General features: G+C 38.9%; 1 long non-coding RNA gene across 2 annotated transcripts in view; it reads right to left on the bottom strand.

Moving 5' to 3' along the window:
• LOC122559393 overlaps window positions 1-20466 on the bottom strand; it is a 38325-nt gene extending 17859 nt beyond the window's left edge. Inside the window, exons 1-3 of one of the 2 annotated variants that reach the window (XR_006314419.1) lie at window positions 20384-20466; window positions 19940-20074; window positions 16681-17952 (exon numbers count right to left, since the gene is read on the bottom strand). This is a non-coding gene — a long non-coding RNA (uncharacterized LOC122559393). Of the gene's footprint in view, window positions 1-16680; window positions 17953-19939; window positions 20075-20383 lie in introns of those variants that run through there. The other variant, XR_006314420.1, reaches the window with a different exon arrangement.
• Between the last annotated feature and the right edge of the window lie 350 nt (window positions 20467-20816).

A 20816-nucleotide genomic window follows, 5' to 3' on the forward strand; every position in this document is an offset into this window, starting at 1 on the left:
ACAATCTTTAACTTTTGAATTAACTGGGGATAGTAGCTCCTCCCCTTGGAATTTTTCTTTCTCATTTCTTTTGTGTATTCTTAAATATTTGTCACTATAATCTTATTGATTTATCCCTTAATCTAATTAGTTCTTGATTAGTAAGGGGATAAATGATTAAGGGCAGAAGGCAGTAAAATGGAGTTGAAAAATGTCAGCTATGTTTGAATAGTGGAGCACACTTGATGGGCCGAATGGCCTAATTCCACTCATATATCATATCATACAGTCATTAAGTCATAGAGAAACAGACCTTTTGGTTCAACCCATCCATGCCGACCAGATGTCCTAAATAAATCTTGTCCTATTTGTTAGCATTTAGCCCACATCCATTTAAACCCTTCCTATTCATGTACCCATCCAAATGCCTTTTAAGTATTGTAATTGTATCAGCCTCCACCATTTCCTCTGGCAGCTCATTACATACACATATCACCCTCTGCATGAAAAAGTTGTCCTTTGATCCCTTTTAAATCTTTCCCCTCTCACCTTAAATTTATGCCCTCTAGTTTTGGACCCCCTCACCCTGAGGAAAAGACCTTGTCTATTTATCCAATCCATGCCCCTCATCATTTTATAAACCTGTATAAGGTCAACCCTCAGTCTCTGATGCTCCAGGGAAAATTGCCCCAGCCTATTCAACCTCTCCCTGTCGCTCAAAGCCTCCAACCCTAGCAATATCCTTGTAAATCTTTTCTGAACCCTTTTCAAGTTCCACAACGTCCTTCCTATAACAGGTGGACCAGAATTGCATGCAGTATTCCATAGTGGCCTAACCAATGTCCTGTACAGCTGCAACATGACCTCCCAATTCTATGGTACAGTCTGGTGTGCCAGGGAGTGTTCGGTTCTGAGGGTAGAGGAGGTTTTTGGGTCCTGAGAGCCATGGTAAGTCCTGGGGGAGGGGGTTATGGTAATTGGGTCAGAGTCCGGGGAATGTAAGGTGTCTGGTAAGGTGTATCTATGCTGGACTATGTTTGTTAACAGTCGATCTTTTCTTGAGTAACAATTTGCTTAGCAGCACCAGAGTCCTCTGAATTGTCTAATTTTAATGGATAGCTTTGGAAAGTTCCATTTCACCATCTTTTCACAATTTCCTCTCCTTTCTAAATGTCACATTCTTTCAAAATTCAAACCCAATTTATCTCATGATAGAGAAAACAATAATGATCTGAATGACATTCACCTGGTGTGTCTTATTGTTGAAGATGAGTCTTTCTGGTGAACTGGTGCAGTTCGTGAATGTAGACTTGGTTTTGCCCAGTACCATAAGATAATCGGCAAGACAGAAATCCAGGAACTTTCCAAAACTCTGTCCATATGCTGCTTGAACAGATCCTGACTGACAGCTAGACTGAAAGGTAGTGTCTCGAAGCAATATCTTCATAATGTTGTTCTGTAAATAGTGATATCTTGAGATTTGTTTCCCATGTGAACTCACCAACTTTGCAGAAGAACTTCATTCCTATGAGTTTGGGATTGAACTCTTCTAAAGTAGGATTTTTTAATAGCTATCTCTTTACAGAAATAATTTGACATCCTGGATGTACACATACTCTGACCGTGTCATCTTTCCTTTTTAAGCATGGAATAAAACTTCACTAGTTGTGCTGACATACACAACAGATCATACTGTTATGTTTCATATGATCCAGCTCACCTTCTCTTATTTGTGACCGTTGCACTTTCTGGGAGGATCAATTGGTGGAATTGCACCTTCTTTGAAGTGCAATACTGCACCACCTTTTCAAGTTTCCTGTGGTGTCATATCTGTCCAGGTACAATTGTTGCTCGTTCTAGACTGACTCAATACAAGTTTTCTTGGTCTCTTCTTCAGCGATTAGTATCTTGTTGACAATATTAACATCTGTACAAGACAGTAATCCTACTATTCCTGCTATATATATCCTTCTCATATCTACCAGATTGAATATTTGATGCAGAATTGCCATAGTAGTGTTTCACTGTCAATGCACAAATGCAGGTGATGGGGTTCCATTATATGTGGTTAATTTTGCTGCTGTATGTTGTTGATTGATTTTCAATGATCCAGGCACATATGCTTCAGGATTCTGACTGTTAGGATGTTTTCACTGGATACCCTGTCAACTCTGGTCTTGAGTGTGAGTTTGCCAATTATTTTCAGGCAAATTCTGTTAATAGTGGCAGAAGCTTCTAATTGTGTTTTTTTTTAATCAAAGGTAGTTCTACTCTGAGACCATAACATCATAAGAAATAGATAGGAGTAGACCATTTGGCTCCTTCAGCCTGTTCCACCATTCAATAGGATTGTGGCTTATCTTGCATCGCTCATGTCCATCTTCCACCATATTCTCTGTAACCCTTGATTCCTCTACTGATGATGAATCTATCTATCTATCTAGCCTTAAATATATACAAGAACTCTGCCCCATAGCTATCTGTGGCAAGGAGTTACAGAGACTCACAAACCTCTGAGAAGAAATTCTTCTTCACCTCAGTCTTAAGTTGGGGCCCCTTAATTCTGAAACCATGCCCTCTGGTCCTAGACTCTTCCATGAGGCAAGACGTCCTCTCAGCATTTACCTTGTCAAGCCCCCTAAGAATCCTATATGTTTTAATGAGATCACCTCTTATTCTGTTTAATGAGTAGAGTCCCAATCTGTTTAACATTTGATCTATACCAAGAATCATCCTTGATATTGTTCTCTGAACTACCTCTAATGAAATTATATCCATCCTTAAATAAGGGAACCAAAATTTCTCACAGTATTCCAGATGTGATCTAACAAGCACCTTTTACAGTTGCAGTCAGACTCGTAACTCTTATACTTCAAACCACTAGGGAAAACAACTAATGTATCCGCTATCAGTGTTGTTGAGTATTCCACATTTGTTGCCCATAATCATGGCATCTATTGACAAACTGATAAATTGATTCCTGCAGTCACTACCTGTAAGACATCAGCTCTAGATAGCGAATTCTAAATTTTAACTTTACACAAAATTGATCTTCCAGCACTTCCCATAGCTTAGCAGGATCTCCCTGGTCCTCCTGAGATAGGCCTGAGTTGCTGACTCTATGCAATCCCTCATTATCTTTATCTTTGTTACCTTTATAGCTACCTTTATTTCATTGCTTGCTTCTCTGGCTTTGCAACAAGCATAGATTTGATTTAAGGAGTTTTATAAGTGGATAGGACATTTCTGGCCTTCTAATTCATGTTCAAGAATTTGACAGTCATCTTGCTGATATTTCCTGCCTTTGCAAATGCTATTGCTGCCCAAGGGATTATAATGGTCTTGCTTCTGGTAAGGGCCACTCTGTGTGAAGAGTCATCAGTTCGGTTGCTGTGTTTCTTAACTAAATTTTAATTTCTGCATTGCTGTTCAAAATTTCTTTGTGTCTCACACTGGTTTTGTCTTTTTGTGCAGTAGTCATTCTTGAGAGTTGTCTCAAAAGCCTTTTGATGTCTACCAATTCAAACCAACTCCTTAAATGTGAATAAAGTACCCACTATTTCTGTTTTTTTTTCTGGAGTGCCATCATAAATGTAAGGTCCACACTTCAAGTCTTGTCAAAAGCTTCCACCTGCGTTTTTCAAATTTGTTTTTCTATTTATGTCTTTAAAAAAAAAGTCCCCAGCATTGACTGCATGTTGCATATCTTGTGTTATTTGTAAGCAACACAGTTTGAATATCATTATTTCCATTTAAGTGAAATTATCATCTAGGTTTATTTAATAGTTCAGACTACAACTTGCAAGATAACTGTGTATGGTTCCTAAATCTAGCATGTTTCTGTTGGACTGCACATAGCAGTTGAGACTATCATTTCACCATGGTTCTTATCTTATTAGCATATCCAGCTGTGAAAGCAACACAGCTCCTTTAGCAAGAACACAAAACTGAGCAGAGTCCTACCCATTACTAATGCTTGTCCCAGTTAAATACCCTCAACTCAAATTCACCACAGGGGAGGGTATTCAATTTCACCTCTCTGAGTCAGAATCTTGTGGGTTCAGGTCAGAATCTTGTGGGTTCTGACCTCAGATCAGAGATCTGAGGTCAGAAATCTTGGCTGACAGTCAATACTGAGGGAACAATTCACTATCAGAAATTACATCTTCTGCATGACCTGCCATTCCAAGGTTTGTATGTACTCCCAGGCTGACTGAAAGGATTGCATTAGAGGAAGAGCAGAAAGTTACTCATGCACTCTGGACAAAATTTATCCTTTGGCAAACCTCAGTTTAAAAAACAGATTGATGGTCAGATTTGAATTCCATAAAAGAATGCTGAAATTAAAAGTTTTGTAAAACTATAAAAATGCATCTGGCTCATTATTGTCCTCTAGGACCTTATGCACTCAGACCAGTGGCAATGTGGTTACGTTTAACTGCCCTCTGAAATGTCCATGCCATTCAGTTGTAATAATCACTGGAAAGTTCTCAAAAATAGGAACGAAACTGAACGGACCACCTGGCACTAACATGGGCACTGGAAACAACAACAGAAAAGGCAGCCCTGTCACTGCAAAATCCTCTTCACTCACATCTGGGGACTAGTGCCAAAGTCTCACAGACTAGTCAAGCAACAATAGACATACTTGTGGGATCATACCTTACTGGCAATGTCATCGCCACCACTATTCCTGTCCTGTCCCATTACAGGATAAGTTCAGCAGAGGTATACAGTCAAGATAGATTTGCCCTGAGTGTCCTCAACATTAACTCCAGACACCATGAAGTCTCATATTAAAAGAGAATTTCTACAGTGTGGAAGCAAGCCACTTGGTGCACTGACTGACTCTCCAAACAGCATCCCATCCAGAACCACCCTCCTACCCAATCCCTATAACCCTGCATTTCCCATGGCTAATCCATCTAACCTATACATCACTAGACACAATAGGCAATTTAGCATGGTCAATCCACCTAACCTGAACATCTCTGGACTGTGGAAGGAAAGCAGAACACCAAGAGGAAACCCACGCAGGTACAGGGAGAACGTGCAAACTCCACACAGACAGTCACCCAAGGCTGGAATCGAGCCTAGGTCCCTGGCATTGTGAGGCAGCAATGCTGACCATTGAGCCACTGGACAAATATGGACAACTTTGCCTTTTTCTGTGGCTGGAAGGGGTCCTGGAATTCCTTCCCTAGTGGAATTGTGTGTCTACCTACAGCACATAGACTGTAACAGTCTGAAGAAAGCTTCTTGTGGTTCTGTTCGCCGAGTTGGAAGTTTTTGTTGCAAACGTTTCGTCCCCTGGCTAGGTGACATCATCAGTGCTTGGGAGCCTCCTGCGAAGCGCTTCTTTGATGTTTCCTCCGGTGTTTATAGTGGTCTGTCCCTGCCGCTTCCGGTTGTCAGTTTCAGCTGTCCGCTGTAGTAGTTGGTACATTGGGTCCAGGTCGATGTGTTTGTTGATGGAGTTTGTGGATGAATGCCATGCCTCTAGGAATTCCCTGGCTGTTCTCTGTCTGGCTTGCCCTATGATAGTAGTGTTGTCCCAGTCGAATTCATGTTGCTTGTTGTCTGCATGTGTGGCTACCAAGGATAGCTGGTCGTGTCGTTTCGTGGCGAGTTGATGTTCATGTATGCAGATTGTTAGCTGTCTTCCTGTTTGTCCTATATAGTGTTTAGTGCAGTTCTCACCAGCCTGACCCTGAGATCTCCAACATAGTTGTGAGCAGCTTTTGGTTGTGCAAAAACATTTTATCATCTGTTTCTTCTGCCTATTTCCTTTTCACTGAGCCACGAGAAAACGTTTTCTCTAACATTACTGCTGCCCTGACCTAGAACTCCTAACAGAACAACTTTTGACCCCACCATGCTTGTAAACTACTGTTTCATTTCCAAACTCCTTTTCCTCTCGAGCTCTTGAATGTGTTGTCATGTCCCAAATGCATGTAAATCTCTCCTGAGACTCCACATTTTAATGCCTCCAATCAGATTTGCAACTCCTCCACTTAGGAGATTAGATTCCCTACAGTGTGAAGACAGGCCCTTTGGGTAACATGTCCGCACCAACCCTCTGAAGAGTAATCCACCCAGACTCATTTCCCTACATTTACTCCTGCCTAATAACACCTAACACTATGGGAAATTTAACATGGCCAATTCACCTGACCTGCACATTTTTGGATTGTGGGAAGAAACCCAAGCAGACACGGGGAGAATGTGCAAACTACACACAGGCAGTCGTCCAAGGCTGGAATCGATAGAGTGTCTGGATCCGCTGATCAGGTGTTTCAGTTTCTGCTGTAGTTCTTTAGCCAGTTTGTGTGATGGTGTCCCTGGTGGTGATACTATGGGTCTGAGTGGGATGTCTGGTTTGTGTACTTTAGGTAATCCATAGAATTTGGGGTTGTTGTTGCTTTCCGGTTTCATTCTTTGTAGGTCGGCTCTGGTTATCTGTCCGTTTTTTTGTAGATTCCTTAGTGTGTTATTTATCCTATTGGTGGGCTGTGGGGTGGGGTCAAACTCCCTCTTTTGGTAGGTGTTGGTATCTTCAAGTAGTTGTTGTGCTTTTTGGATGTAATCAGATTTTTCTAGGATGACCGTCATTCTGCCTTTATCTGCTGGTAGTATGATTATGTTCTTATCGTTTCTTAGTGATTTCAGTGCTACCCTCTCCTTGGTGTTGAGGTTATGTGTTTGTCTTTTCCTTATTATCATAGGTACGACAGTTTGTCTCACTGTTTGTTATGTCTCTTCTGTCAGTCCATTGTTCCTGAGTGTGCATTCTAGTGCTGCTAGGAAGTCTGCTGTCTTGGCGTCCCTGTGGTTGTAGTTAAGTCCCCTGGCCAGTATTGTTCTTTCCGTGTTTGTTGAAGAAAGCAGCTCACTGCCACCTTATCAAAGGCTTCTAGGAACAAGCAGTAAATGCTGGCCTAGCTAATGGTCTTCACATCCCATGAATGATTAAAAAAAAATGCTGTTTGTGAGAACTTGTGGTATACTGCTGCATATTTTATATCACAACAGTGACTAGGTGGATTGGCCATGCTAAATTGCCCTGTAGTATCAATAGGCACTTTCTGCACTATGGGAATGGTATGATTATCTTGAGTTCACTGATGTATCATCGAGTTTGAATACATGAATTTAACAAATGAATACTATTTGACAAATAGCAACTGTTACTCAGATGGATGTGGGTATTCTTCTAAGCCTATTTCAGAAATTAATTTGCAGGTACAGCAAGCAACTGGGAAAGCAAATGGGTCTTTACTGCAAAGGGATTAGAATATGACAGTGAACAAGTATCATAATAGGGTCACAGTGACAAAGACCTGGTGTACTGTATAGTTTTGGTCTGTTTACCTAAGAAGACACTGAATAATGAACATAGACAGCATTCCCTCTGATGTGCCTTCTGGCCTCTAAGCCTTGTGCTGGTGCCGATTGGCCTGTGTGGAATGTCAGAGGGGCTGCAGCAGCCACACAGCTTAGAGAGTACATTGAACACAGGTGGGAAGATTTGTGACTTTCTTTATCCTTCGCAGCACAGAGTTGCAAGACCAATTGTACCATCTGTATCACTGACATAATTTAACAAATTCCAGAGCAGGGATTAAAGCTAGGATCGTTATTGACTCTGTCTCTTGGCTCCACACTGCTCATTGTATTTACTCACCAATTCATGGGAAGAACCACAGCAAGGTGACTTAGCTGAAAGAAAACAGGAGGGCTAAGAAGAAAAGAAAGTTAGTCAATTGTTATATTAGGACTGTATCTACTGAAGTTTAGAAGAATGAATGGTATCTCATAGAAATCTATAAGATTCTAATAGGACTGGACAAGGTAAGCACAGGAAAGGTGTTCCTGATGACCAGGGAATCAGAACCAGGGGTCATTGTCTAAGGAAATGGGGCAGGTCATTTAGGGCTGAGATGAGGAGAGAGTGTGAACCTGTGGAATTCTGTGGAGATCAAAATATTGAATGTTTTCAAGAAGGATTTATATATAGAATTTAGAGCTAAAGGGACTAATGGTTATGGGAAGAAAACAGGAAAAGATAACCAAGTTAAACGATCAGCCATGATCTTATTGAATGACCGAGCAGGCCTGAAGGACTGAATGCCAATTCCTGCTCCTGTTTTCTGAGGTTAATTGTACATATATTGCAGGTAAAATTCCTGCATATGGTGATTTTGGTCCTTTGATCAGTACTTTCTTTAGGAAATACTGTTTTCATAATTTGCCATAATAGCGTTCAGGCCATTAGACTCGATGGATGGAATTTCATCAGCGATTCTCCTTTACCTCCACCCATCCTTCACCACATCTACTGACCATGGGGTTACCATCGAGCTTCTGCTGACGATATGGTGCCCGAGGTGGAGAAGCCCCTAAAGAAATTTTAAAGTGTTATTCAGCCACTGCTGTGTTTAGGGTCATGCAAAATGGAAGATTCAAGAAAAAAACTTGGAAGGAGTTGAATGTGTTTTTGAAAGGTCAAGACTGCCGATAAAGAATAGTAGTAAAGTGTAATGAACCCAATGAGAAAATATTAAATTTGAATGGTGCAACATCTGGTTGCTGCTGTGGAACCTACACCAGCAATCTCATAATTCAGGAGTAGCTTTGATTCAGAGGAACTTGATTCATTTAGAGTTGCAAAGGTTTTAAATGATGGAACCTCAAAACAAATATTTCAAATTCTCACTTAAAAACATCTTATTTTTATTGTTGTTTCTGATTTGTTAGAGATTATTTTCGTATTATGATTACAGTATAACTCATTGTGCACGGTCATTTGATTAACTCACCTTGTGAGGAAAACTGTTTATTTTTGTACTTCAATTGCTTTACGTCCACAAATAATAATTAAATGACAAAGCCCTTATTTAATGGAAGTAAGTTAAGAAGTGTTTTGTTAAAGGCAATGAATAAAAATCATTCATTTAACAAGTCTGTTAATCAATAAAATTCCATGCAAATTAAAATGCTTTACTGTTTCAAAGCAATTCCTAAAGCATGTCACCCTGCTCAGATATGATAAAAGATACTGAGCTGAACAACTTACTAAAATAATGTTCGAGCAGCGCTTTTAAAACCAATGTCTTTGCAATTAAAATAAATGAACTTAACTGCCATGCTATTATTTAAGAAGTACAAAAATTTCTGAATACTTTCGTTTCATTTTCGCTTCATTTTTCACTCCAGTTTTGATTACAAAGAGGGCTGTTCTATGAATAGGCTGGATGCCTCAAGGCAAGATGGCATTAACTGTGACCTCTGCTCCTCTGCTGAATTCCTACCCAGCTGGAAAGCAATGCCTCAGGAAAGGGTTAGTGCACTGATGGCCAGACCTGCTGGGTCTGGGCCTGTTAACCTGCCAAGGAAGTAAGCAGCTTGAAGGCCCTTTCGCCTTCTGAATTATCTTGGATTAGCTGGCAGACCTGGTAAGTTTTACCATCACTTGTGAAGACATGGATTTAATTAATTTTATGTAGCCTTTGTATAATAATGTTTCAGATAAAATTTTTAAAACAAAATGTGTTTACTGTGTGACTTTTGGAGGGATAAGAAGAAAATTAATGAGATAAACCTTCTAAAAAATGCCGTGTTCTGCAAGATCAAGAAGGTTATAATTATTTTTTGTAGTTGCTTGGAATTTGTTGTTCAGAAATAATCAAACAGATCCTGGTTACAACAGAAACTGTATGCAAAGACGGACACTTATCTTCCTTCTTAGCATTACAGAATTTCAACAAGGCTTGTTAGGCTTTCATTGAGAAGAATCAAGATTCCTGATAGCTGTGATTAGTGACTATTATCGGATGTGGAGTTGTGGGCACCATGCTGTTTGTTTAGTTACGAACAATACTAGTGTGTAAGAAGGCTTACTTCCCAAAAGTCTAATGATTGATACCCACAACAATGGTGAGAGAAATGTAGGAAGTGATATTTTATATGGTTAATTGCAAGCCTGCATAAGAGGTAAGATGGTATTAATCATTTTTTTCCTAAAGATTGAGCAGAAAGAGCAGCTTTCCTTGCATGGTATTTTATTTTCAAGATAAGGCTTGTTATAAGGTCCGACTTAACTGAGTTGCGATAGCTGCTTGAAATAGTACAATTTTACTAAATGCTGTATAAGGGCAATAGACACTATAGTGCTCTGTGACGGTGTCTGATATTGGTCATAAGGTGCCTATATTGTAGGGTGCCATAATTTCCCATTCTGTAATCTGAAATTTTTGCCACATTGCTAAATTTTATACAATTCAATTAGTTTGAGATATCAGATCTTTTGTGAAGATGATTCTGCTGTTAAAGTTAGCTGAACATATTTGGATACCTGCATTTTCAAAGGAACCGGATGGAATTCCAAACCCCAGTTGATAGTTCAATAGATGCTGGTTTATTATATTTGGAAGGGCTATGTGTCATACATAGTATTTTGTATCACTAAAAGTGCATGACCACAGCCAGAAATGGATGGGGAGCTTAAAGTTACAGCTACGATTTACAAATCTTTGTACAATGAGTTGAAGGTGAATTAGAGATAATAGATTTTACAAGAGACAGTTTTCTATAAATGTCAAGAGTTGTATATCCCCATTCTATGCTGAATTATATGCATTATTCAGATGCCATTGAGAAAATGAGATGACATCTTAAGCCAGTTTAATCTACTGCTCTAAAGGACATATGCCAGATTTATGTCATCATCATTTTCAGGCATATTTAGTTGTCAGGGAGATTTTGGATTTTTTCAGCTAAATATAAGATACAATGTGAGAAAAATAGCACAGGGTTATCCTTCGATTAGCTCATGGAATTGATTTCTCATACAAGGTATTTGTCATGCAAACAAAGTTTATCAAGTTCCATTATACGTTTGTTCTTGCACAGAGAGCTGGATCTGTGTGGAGTTCCTCTCTGAAGAAAAAACAAGCTTCATCAGTCGGAACTAGTATGCACAGACAGACTGCACAGTAAGTCACCACTTCTTTAGACCTTTCGTGAGGTTAATAAAATATCCCAAGTTCTTAAATGAAGAGCTTATTTTGCCAACTTCTGGTTGTAGAATATGAACCAGGAAGCAGTGCATGTTAGAGAACCAATGGGAATAACTTAGCTGAAGTGAATATATTCCTTAAGGAACACAGGAAGTCCTTGCACTCTTAGAGATGCTGGATGTCAAAGTCTGTGTTTACAGACTGTGTGGTCGCTTACTTCACATATTCTATTTCTAATTTTATTTTAGATTCCAGACAGCTTTCTTACTGGCTTCCTTAAAATAATTTGCATAGCTTTAGCTTTATGAGCTTGGATGCCTGAAAACTTGCCAAAAATAACAGCTCATTTGTTGTGTTTTTTAAAATACAGTAATAAGGATTTTGTTGATTTAAAGATGTCCTGGCTTACATGCACAGAAAGACTTGTGACATTTGTCTGTAACTAAACCTGTTTCTCAATTACAGGGCAATGGTACTTCTCTTGAAGTGATATCTGGATAGGGAATTAACCTTGAGTAATTGTAATATTTGATCCTTTGCAGAGTAGTGATTCCTCATTTCTTGAATGAGCTCATTGGCTTTGGCAAGAACCACAGGATAAAAACAATTATTGTATGCAATCCCTCTGGAGATGAAAAATAATGGAATCTGAAAATTAAAAGCCCCAGTCGTGTTTTGTTACATTATGGTCTCTCAAGTGTGGTGTAATTTTCAGACAATTTAATGAAAAATCAAAATATTTTGTCAATACTAAAAATATTGCTGTAGTATAAAGTATCAATATGTATTGCCTCAGTGTCAATTGTGTGGGTACAAGAATTCGATTGAGCTTTTACTTTGAGGGGGCATTGCGTACTTGACCATGGAAAGGAGGTGCTTCAGGCAACTTCAAACATGTTAAGGAAATAGCAAATAAATAACCTGAATATCTGGGTGTGAGGGTCAATTTTATTTTATTCATTCACGGGTACCAGTGCTGCTGACAAAATCAGCATTTTGTCCTTCTCTAAATGCTCATGAGAAGATAGTGAGACCTTTCCTGAACTACTGCAATTCTGTGGTCTAGGCATATACACAGTGCTATTAGGAAGGAAATTCTGAATTATTGACCTCGTGACAATGAAGGATATGCAAAATAGTTCCAAATTAGAAAAACGTGTGGCTCTGAAGGAAACTTGCAGTTAGGGGTGATATCATAAATCTTCTGCCCTTATCCTTTTAGATGGTGAAAATTGTGGGTTTGGAAGGTGCTGTTAAAGGAGATTTATCTCGTACTACTTGTAGATATTACGTACTACTGCCACTCTATGCTAGTGGTGGAGGGAATGAGTATTTCAGCTAATATGAGAGGTTCTGATCAAGCAGCCTAGGAATAGTTTCAAACTCTTGAGTGTTGCTGGAGCTGGATTCATCCAGATAAGTGAAGAATATTCCATCTTGACATGTACTTTATAGATGGAGAACATGCTTTTAGGAAATCAGGCTGTGAGTTACTCATTGCAGAATTCCCAGTCTCTGATCTGTTTTCCTAGCCATACAGATGGACTAGTGATGTTTATGATTATGATAACCCTCAGGAAATTGATGGTAGAGGATTCAGTGTTGGTAATGCTATTGGAGGGCTAGGGGAGATAATTAGATTCTCTCTTGTGTAAGATGGTCATTGCCTGTCACTACAAGACATGACTATTACTTGTCATTTATCGTACCAAGCAGAAGAATCATTTGTCCAAGGAGAAAGTGAGGACTGCAGATGCTGGAGATCAGAGTCGAAAAGTGTGGCGCTGGAAAAGCAGATCAGGCAGCATTCGATGAGCATGAAAATTGATGTTTTGGGCATAAGCCCTTCATCAATGTTGTCTGAGTCTTTCTGCATGCAGGCATAGATTTCTTCAGTACCTGGGGAGCAGTAAATCATGCAAACATTGTGCAAACATCAATGAAGATCACTAATGGAGCAGCTGAAAGTTGGGCCTAGGACACTGTCCTGTCAAACTCCTGCTGTGATATCTTGGGATCTAAGATGATTGATCTTCTACAACCATAACCATCTTCACTTGTGCTAGGCATGACTCCCTCCAGTGAAGGGATTTCCCCAAATTCCCATTGAATTACTAGAATCATTTGATGTCGTACTCAATCAGATACTGACAAGGACAATCGCTTTCACACTGCCTCTTGACTTCAGCTCTTTCTTCCATGTTTGAACAAATGTTGCAAATATGTCTGGAGCTGAAAGGTTCTGGCATAAAACCAAAGTGAAAGTTGATGATCATTTTGTTGCTGAGCAAGTGCTGTTTGATAATACTTTCTTTTTCTGACAACTGAATAATAGTATGACTTGTCTGGATAAGACTTTGCCTATCTTTTGTGGACAGGGCATACTTGGGAAATCTTCTACATTGCTGGGTAAATGCCAGTGTTGTAGCTATATTTGAAAGGCTTGGTAGAGATGTGGCTAGTTCTGGGCATAATTCTTTCAGCAGAATGCTGTCAGGGTCCATATAGCCTTTATTGTTTCCAGCCTGGACTGTCCTTATAGGGACAAAGTTCCATCTTTATATTGAGGATACCCTTCATCATGTTGTTTGGTACTACATCTATGGTAAATGAGAAAGATTCAGTCCAGGTTTTGCAGCTCAAAACTGTGGGCCATCATTACCAGAAGAATTGCATTCCACCAAAATCTGTAATCTCATGGCCTATCATATTCCTCAAACCACCACTACCATTAAAAGAGAGGTCAACCTTGATTCAACAGGAAGTGTGGGAGAGCATGCTACAGGCAGCGCTAAGCATATCTAAAAATGAAGTAGCAACGTGATAAGGTTGTGTTACAGGACTACAGACATGCTAAAACAAGAAAGCAACATGTGGTAGACAGAACTAAAGGTAAAACGATCAGTGAATCAGATCAAACTCCTTCTACCAGTTAGTGTGGTTCTGGTCAATTAAACAATCTGCAGGGGGAGGTGGCTCCACAAGTATTTGCATCTTCTATGATGATGGAGTCCAGTATGTTAGTGCAAAAGTCAAGGCTAAAACATTTGCAACCACCGTCAGCCATATGTTAAGTGGATGCAAAAGTCTCCTTCCCATCATTAGAAATGGCCAGTCTTCAATCCGTTTGATACACTCTACGTGATATCAAGAATTGGCTGTAACAGAGCTTATGAAGAGGAGAAGTAACATTAACTTACTCAGGTGGGGGTCTTTGGCAATTTTCATCTGTGTTGAACATAAAAAAAATGCTGAGTATTTTTGGCACACAATTCAGATTTTGAATATAGTTTGTCCTTATTAATTCAGTCACTTGCACTAAAAATTCCAATTATAATAATTCAAATGATGCAACATACTTTACATAGCCACAGGCTGAATATCTTAAATAATTCAAATTAACAGACTTCTGATTACTAAGTAGATATCATTTCCAGAAATTCAGTCACTGACAGGTATTGTATCATTACATATTTATTTGCCATTATGTAGCATCAGCAAAAATTTCCTTCTAAAGTTTGTTTCTAGTGTGCACTTTATATATTTTTAACTGTAAATAGTGAGTTCACTGGAATGGACGAGCATCTTTGCCCATGTAAATATTCTTGTAAAAGGTTCAGCAACCCTAATATTGGTACAAGTTTCAATGTAACATTTAAGAGATTTCGTAATAAATTTGTTATAGCAATGGGATTCATCTAATTCATAAAGGACTGTTGTTCAAGTGCAAGGGGAATTCATATTCAGTCTAGTGCTTTAAGAATACCTTATGAAGGAGTAAACTATGTGATGGACCTCATTGACATCAGGAATGCTGTAGCCTTGGTCTCTGTGAGAACAGCAGCTGATAGCCACTTGCTTTGGAGATGTGTTTATGTACAGGGGAGATGTTTGGTGTCAGGCAGAGAGCAAAGAGATAAAGGCTGCAAGTAACAGGCTGTTATAGCAGTTCTATCCACTTCTTGGTTATGACTGAGTATTGAACTTTAAATAAATATTGATGGAAAATATGGCATTCCCCTTGCATAGCTGATTGTTTGGAATGTGGTGGTATACAAAGAAGGAATTTTAACGCCTCTGATTCGGGCTGGTAGTAGTGACGCTTGATAGCCCGCTGCTGAAGCCCTATGTTAATTTGAGCCACCCACAGTGAGTGCATTCAAATCCACAGAAAAAGCTGCAGTCTACTTGTCACTAAATACCTTTGTTAATTGTAAAAGCAGCCTGGTTATGACGGTGCCCTTTCAGAAACATTCCATGGTACTCTTCATGGCAACGAGAACATGACAGATTTCTTTTGCTATAAAAACTGGCTCTTAATGCTCATTAGTTTCTCCATATATCTTTTATTATTTAATTGTCATCACATTTATTACTCTTCAAAAGTTTTAAACCAACAAATTTAGGCAAACATCAAATGATAAGGCAACTTTTTGATTTACAGTAACAATGATTATTTGTATGCATCAACTTATAGGGCATCTTTAATGTATTAAAATATTGCAAGGTATTTTACTAACTCTAAGCCACATAAAATAAGGACAGACAAACAAAAGTTTGGCCAAAGAGGTAGGTTTTAAGAAGTGTCTAAAAGGCGGAAGGAAAGGTAGAAACGTAGATGAATGCAGATATCTCAGAAGGTTGTGGGGTTGGATTTTACAGTGATGAGAAGGTAAGGTCTGAAGAGGGATTCAAAGTCAAGAATGAGAATTTTAAATTTTGTGTGTTGCTTGGGATACCAAAGTGCATAGCTGATGGGTCAAAGCACCTGGAGTGGGTTAAGACTGGGGGCAGCAAAGTTTTGAGTGACCTCAAGTTTAGGGAGGATAGAATGGGTGAGGTTGGCCAGCAGTTCATTGGAATATTCACGATTCAAAGCAATAAAGTCATGGACAAGGTCTTAACCGTTGCATGAGTAGGTCTGATCTAATTATCGGATCTGATTAGAAACATTATTGATGCAACGCCAGTGAGTAAAATCTGGTCAGGTTCATACTTTGAACAGATACTTCCTAAGAGCGTTGCTAATCAGAGGAGGTTTAACCCCTATGTTAAGCTCAGAACTACCTGTCTTTTTGTTATGATTGTCTTGAATATATGTTCATTTTCTCAGCACCACTCCTTTCCCCATGAGGGATATGAGGTTGTGCAGTCTTGTCTTGAGTGTATCTCTGCTGTATTTCAGAATTTCAGTATGGATTCCATCTGCCCAAGAAACTTGCTTTTCAGCCTTTGAATAGCCTTTTCAACTTTGTTTTGATCTGGAATGATTCCAAGGCTGATCCAGATGGGGTTTTAAGGAGTGGAGTTGAGTGCATCCAAGACAAAGACAGATCCTGGATGAGGAAGTCTTCAAATATTCTCTCCAGTGAGCAGTATTTGGTTCCCTACTGTTGATAGACCTTTGTCCTTGCTTGTCTTGAGTGCTTGGCCCTTAGATTGTCTTGATACTGAAAATGAAATTGTGTTTGCATGGTGGCTCAGTGGTTAGCACTGCTGCTTCACAGCACCAGGGACCTGGGTTTGATTCCAGGTGACTGTGTGGAGTTTGCGCATTCTTCCTGTGTCTGCATGGGTTTGCTCCCACAGTCCAAAGATGTGCAGGTTAGGTGAATTGGCCATGCTAAATTGCCCATAGTGTTCAGGGATGTGTAAATTAGGTGCATTATTTATGGGAGTGGGTCTGGGTGGTTAACTCTTCGGAGGGTTGGTGTGGACTTGTTGGGCCAAATGGCTTGTTTCCACACTGTATGTAAGGATTTTGAAAAAACAGTTGGTGTCCACAAGTTGTGGATCTCCCTACTCTTTCTAACTAACATTTGATCTTTATGATGTGAGTTTATGCTATTCACAGCTTTCAGCCATCTGTAGGTGCTGCTTTTCTATTGAGGTGTGTGAAGTTTGATAACATACCTTAGAAGCAGTGAAAGAGTTAACAGTGAAATAATATAAGTGCAGTATCCATTGTATGTCAAACAAAACAGTGTCAATCAATAAGAGAGTTATCAATGAAAGGTGGAGGTGCAAGTACTGATCTAGAAACTTTAACAGGAGGTTGGACTTTTAATGATTGCTATCTCTGACCTTCAGACTGTGTACCACAAATGTAGCCATATGTGTCTAGCTGTTGTATATTACAAATGTTAAGGTTCAGACCTTCACAACCATCAAAGCTCTGACCTCCATTTATTGTGTGAAGCACTATGACTAAAAGATAATTGATTTAGTTTGTAAATTCAAGGATAAACAGCGTATAGAAAGATCCCTTGAATATAAGACAAAAAGTAAATAATGTGAATACTTTGCACTTGTGACAAACTCCAGATTTATTTATTACTCCCTTCTCAAGGACACATGGGGCCCTACTGCCATACTTTTACTACCACAAATTACAGCTTCAATGGCTTTCACAGCATCAGTCAAAAGGTAATAATTTTTTTAGCTTTTTTTTGGTTTACTTTTAAGTGGGCCATGCAAAAGCATTGCTCAAAAGTGATATTGCAGACATAATGTTCTCATTTGATGCAGTTGGCATATTTTGTAGGGATACTTATAGAAGACCTACAGATAAAAAGTGGTTTATTGTATTTTTGTCCCCCGTGGAGATGTTGCCATTATTTTAATGTGCTGTATAATTTGATGCAAATTAAGACTCAAATATGGTTGGAGGGTTTACTGTTAATTGCAAATAGCTGTAAATAGGTATGTAAGCTTAGAAACAGATCCCATCAGTGCAAATCTTAAAATGATAATTGAATAGCTTGTTCTCTGGCTTTTAAATGATAGAATCAATGATCCTTTAGCAACAGAAAAGGTAGTCCAATGATCCTGATGTTGGGCAAGAATTGGACTTGTCCATACTTTAAAACAGACTTGTTAGATGGTTGAACTTGAATGGTTTTGATGTTTTGACTACCACGTGACAGAATCTCCAAGCAGTAGTTGAGTATTACACCTCAGAAAGAAGGAGAAAAAGTAGATTCAGTATTTTGCTGCACATAACTGAACAACTTGGCTGCTAGCTACAGGGTGGGATTGGTTGCATCTACAATGAAATCTGCAATCTTGTCCACCAGAGGGAGAGGAGTTTGTTTAATGGCAATTGGGACCTGGGATATAAAATGATACTAAAGAGAGCACAAGTATTTATTACCTGTGTTTAAAATTGTCTTGTATAATGACTGGCTAAACTTTACTTTGCAGACATTTTGAAAACTGTACTTCTAAAAGGCTCTAGTCACATTTAAAACAGAAATACAACAAAATTAAATTTTGCTTTTTACCGGAGGAAATGTTCAGCTGACTCTGATAATATTCACATTCAGTCATAAATGCAAACTGAAGTTGCACTTTGAGTGGACGATGAAAGTCCCCCAATGAGTAAATTTGCTCATAACACACACAGAGCTTTGCTATTTTTGCAATCCATAGTGCTAATGCTATGCTTCAGTGAAGCCTAATACAGAGCATTGAGGAACTGTGGTTTACTGAGAGACAAAGCACTGAATGATGTCAGAAAGAACACAGGCCACAGTGTGAAAGATTTGTAGGTTACTTAGCTCTGCATGTCACAAGTTAGTTTATTTTTTTTTGGAGAAAACCACAGCTCATGAGCAATATATCTGGTTTGTATCACAGGTTAATGTGGTTGAGAAACAAAAGTACTGAAAATTAATAAGCTTAAAGTGGTGGTGCTGCTTGTAACCCCAAATGACCTGAGGTCATGTGATGTCACAAAAATCATTTCCAGGTGGAAAACAAACAACCACAAATAAACCATTGGTACACAGACCACACATGCCGTATCACATTTAATTTGTTAGTAGGGTTGCTTTCTCTTAAATGGTTAAACAACCTAAATCTTCAAAGGGACAAAGATACTGATTACTAGAGAATGAATCACTTACTAAAAGGTACAGGAAATGTTAACCTCTTGAGGCTTGGGCTAGCACTTTTGCTACAACTTAACAAACAAGGCAATGTCAAACATTTTAATTTAATAAAAATGCTAAACATTCCACATATCTGTAAACGAATCTGTTAGAAAAATAAAAGTTTCCTTTGGTAATGTAAAGAAATTAACCCCTGGGAGTGTTATGGGAATTCAGCACAGAAAGAGTTAATTATTCTTGTCTACACTATCATTCTGAGTGGCAGAGCCATTTATTTAGATCCAGCCAAACTCTGGGCATTTTTTGACATTAAACAAGCATTCTTATTCTCTGGTTTTTGAATAGACTGTTTGTTTATGCAGCATTTTCATGTAGAAATTGAGTGGTGTTCACTGCCATGCTTTTGGAATCCACTTAATCAGATCAGAATACAGGTCACACTCTACACACCAATTACAAGAACAGATCAACAGAGTACCATGGTGGCTCAGTGGTTAGCACTGCTGCCTCACAGTGCCAGGGACCTGGGTTCAATCCCAACCTCGGGCAACTGTCTGTGTGAAGTTTACACATTCTCCCTCTGTCTGTGTGGGTTTACTCCCACAGTCACAAAGATGTCCAGGTTAGGTGGATTGGCCATGCTAAATTGCCAATTGTGTTGGGTGCATTAGCCAGGGGGAAATGAGTCTGGGTGGGTTACTCTTTGGAGGGTTGGTGTGGATTTGTTAGGCCAAAGGGCCTGTTTCCACATTGTAGGGAATCTAACCACCCTCACTCTTGCAGACAAGCCTTAGCACTTAATATTGTGCATAATTTTACAAAGTGCCACATGGTCATATTAGGATGCAAGTACATTACTGATATGGTCCAACATTTGATATGATGTACACATAGTCCATGTTTATATACATACATGTGTAGTACATTCCTGTTAAATCTAAGAAGAATTGCCAGAGTTCCACATAATATATAACCAGGACGTAGAGTTAAAGGTAGGACATAAATAGTGCGCTTAAAAATCAAGAAATAAATTGGAAGCCTTTGCATTACCTTTTGCTTGTGAAGACGACATCACTTCTGTGGTTCTGTTCTTTATTCTGCTCACAAAATCCAAATGCTGAAATACAGACATTTTAAGCTTCTGTTGTCTTGTAGGAGCTGCCTGAAGAAAGCTGTGAGCACAATCTTAAACAACAGATACAAAGCAAATATATTGACAGTTTTATCCTCTGATATCAGCTTCCCTTTCACATTTCTACAAAGGAAAATACTTTGTGTTGATAGCAAAACTCTTAATGGCAATCCCCTTTCCTTCATGTTCTGCCAAAATGATTTCAGTCATCATTTGTACTGAATCTTAATATAGTGTGTTTCAAAATTCAATTTTTAAAATTTTATTTGCAGCATTAATAAAATGAATAAACTGCTTCAAGATGTTTTAGCCCCTTATTTTCAGATTTTACTCACAATAAAATTTGTCTCAACTATCCTTACCATTGAAGCACACACTGAAAGGAGGCAACAACAGTTAGCTCTTTGAAATGCTGAGATTTGGATAATGTGGGCATGACCAGTTTAGTCAGCTAATTCCAAATTCACAATGTAGAGAGTATAAGTACATACTTGGTGGATCTCATGGAAGATTGGTAATTGGCACAAGCCTTGATCAATCTCAGCTGAGATAATGGCAAACATATTAGAATTGACCTTAGTATCCTGCAGATTTTCACTCCTGTCTAATTTGGTGTCATTTCTGTTGGAAATACCTAAGCATGGACTCAACATAGTGATAGGCTTATACTCAGCACTGACATTTGTTGCAGTAGAATGTTCTGCTGAGACACGATCAACACATAAATGTAAAGAACAACAAGGAATCAGATGATAGGAATGAATGAATGCTTTCAAGACAGGAGGAGGTAGTAAT

The sequence above is a fragment of the Chiloscyllium plagiosum genome, chromosome 19 (assembly GCF_004010195.1).
Source record: "Chiloscyllium plagiosum isolate BGI_BamShark_2017 chromosome 19, ASM401019v2, whole genome shotgun sequence".
In the NCBI taxonomy this organism is placed as follows: Eukaryota; Metazoa; Chordata; class Chondrichthyes; order Orectolobiformes; family Hemiscylliidae; genus Chiloscyllium; species Chiloscyllium plagiosum.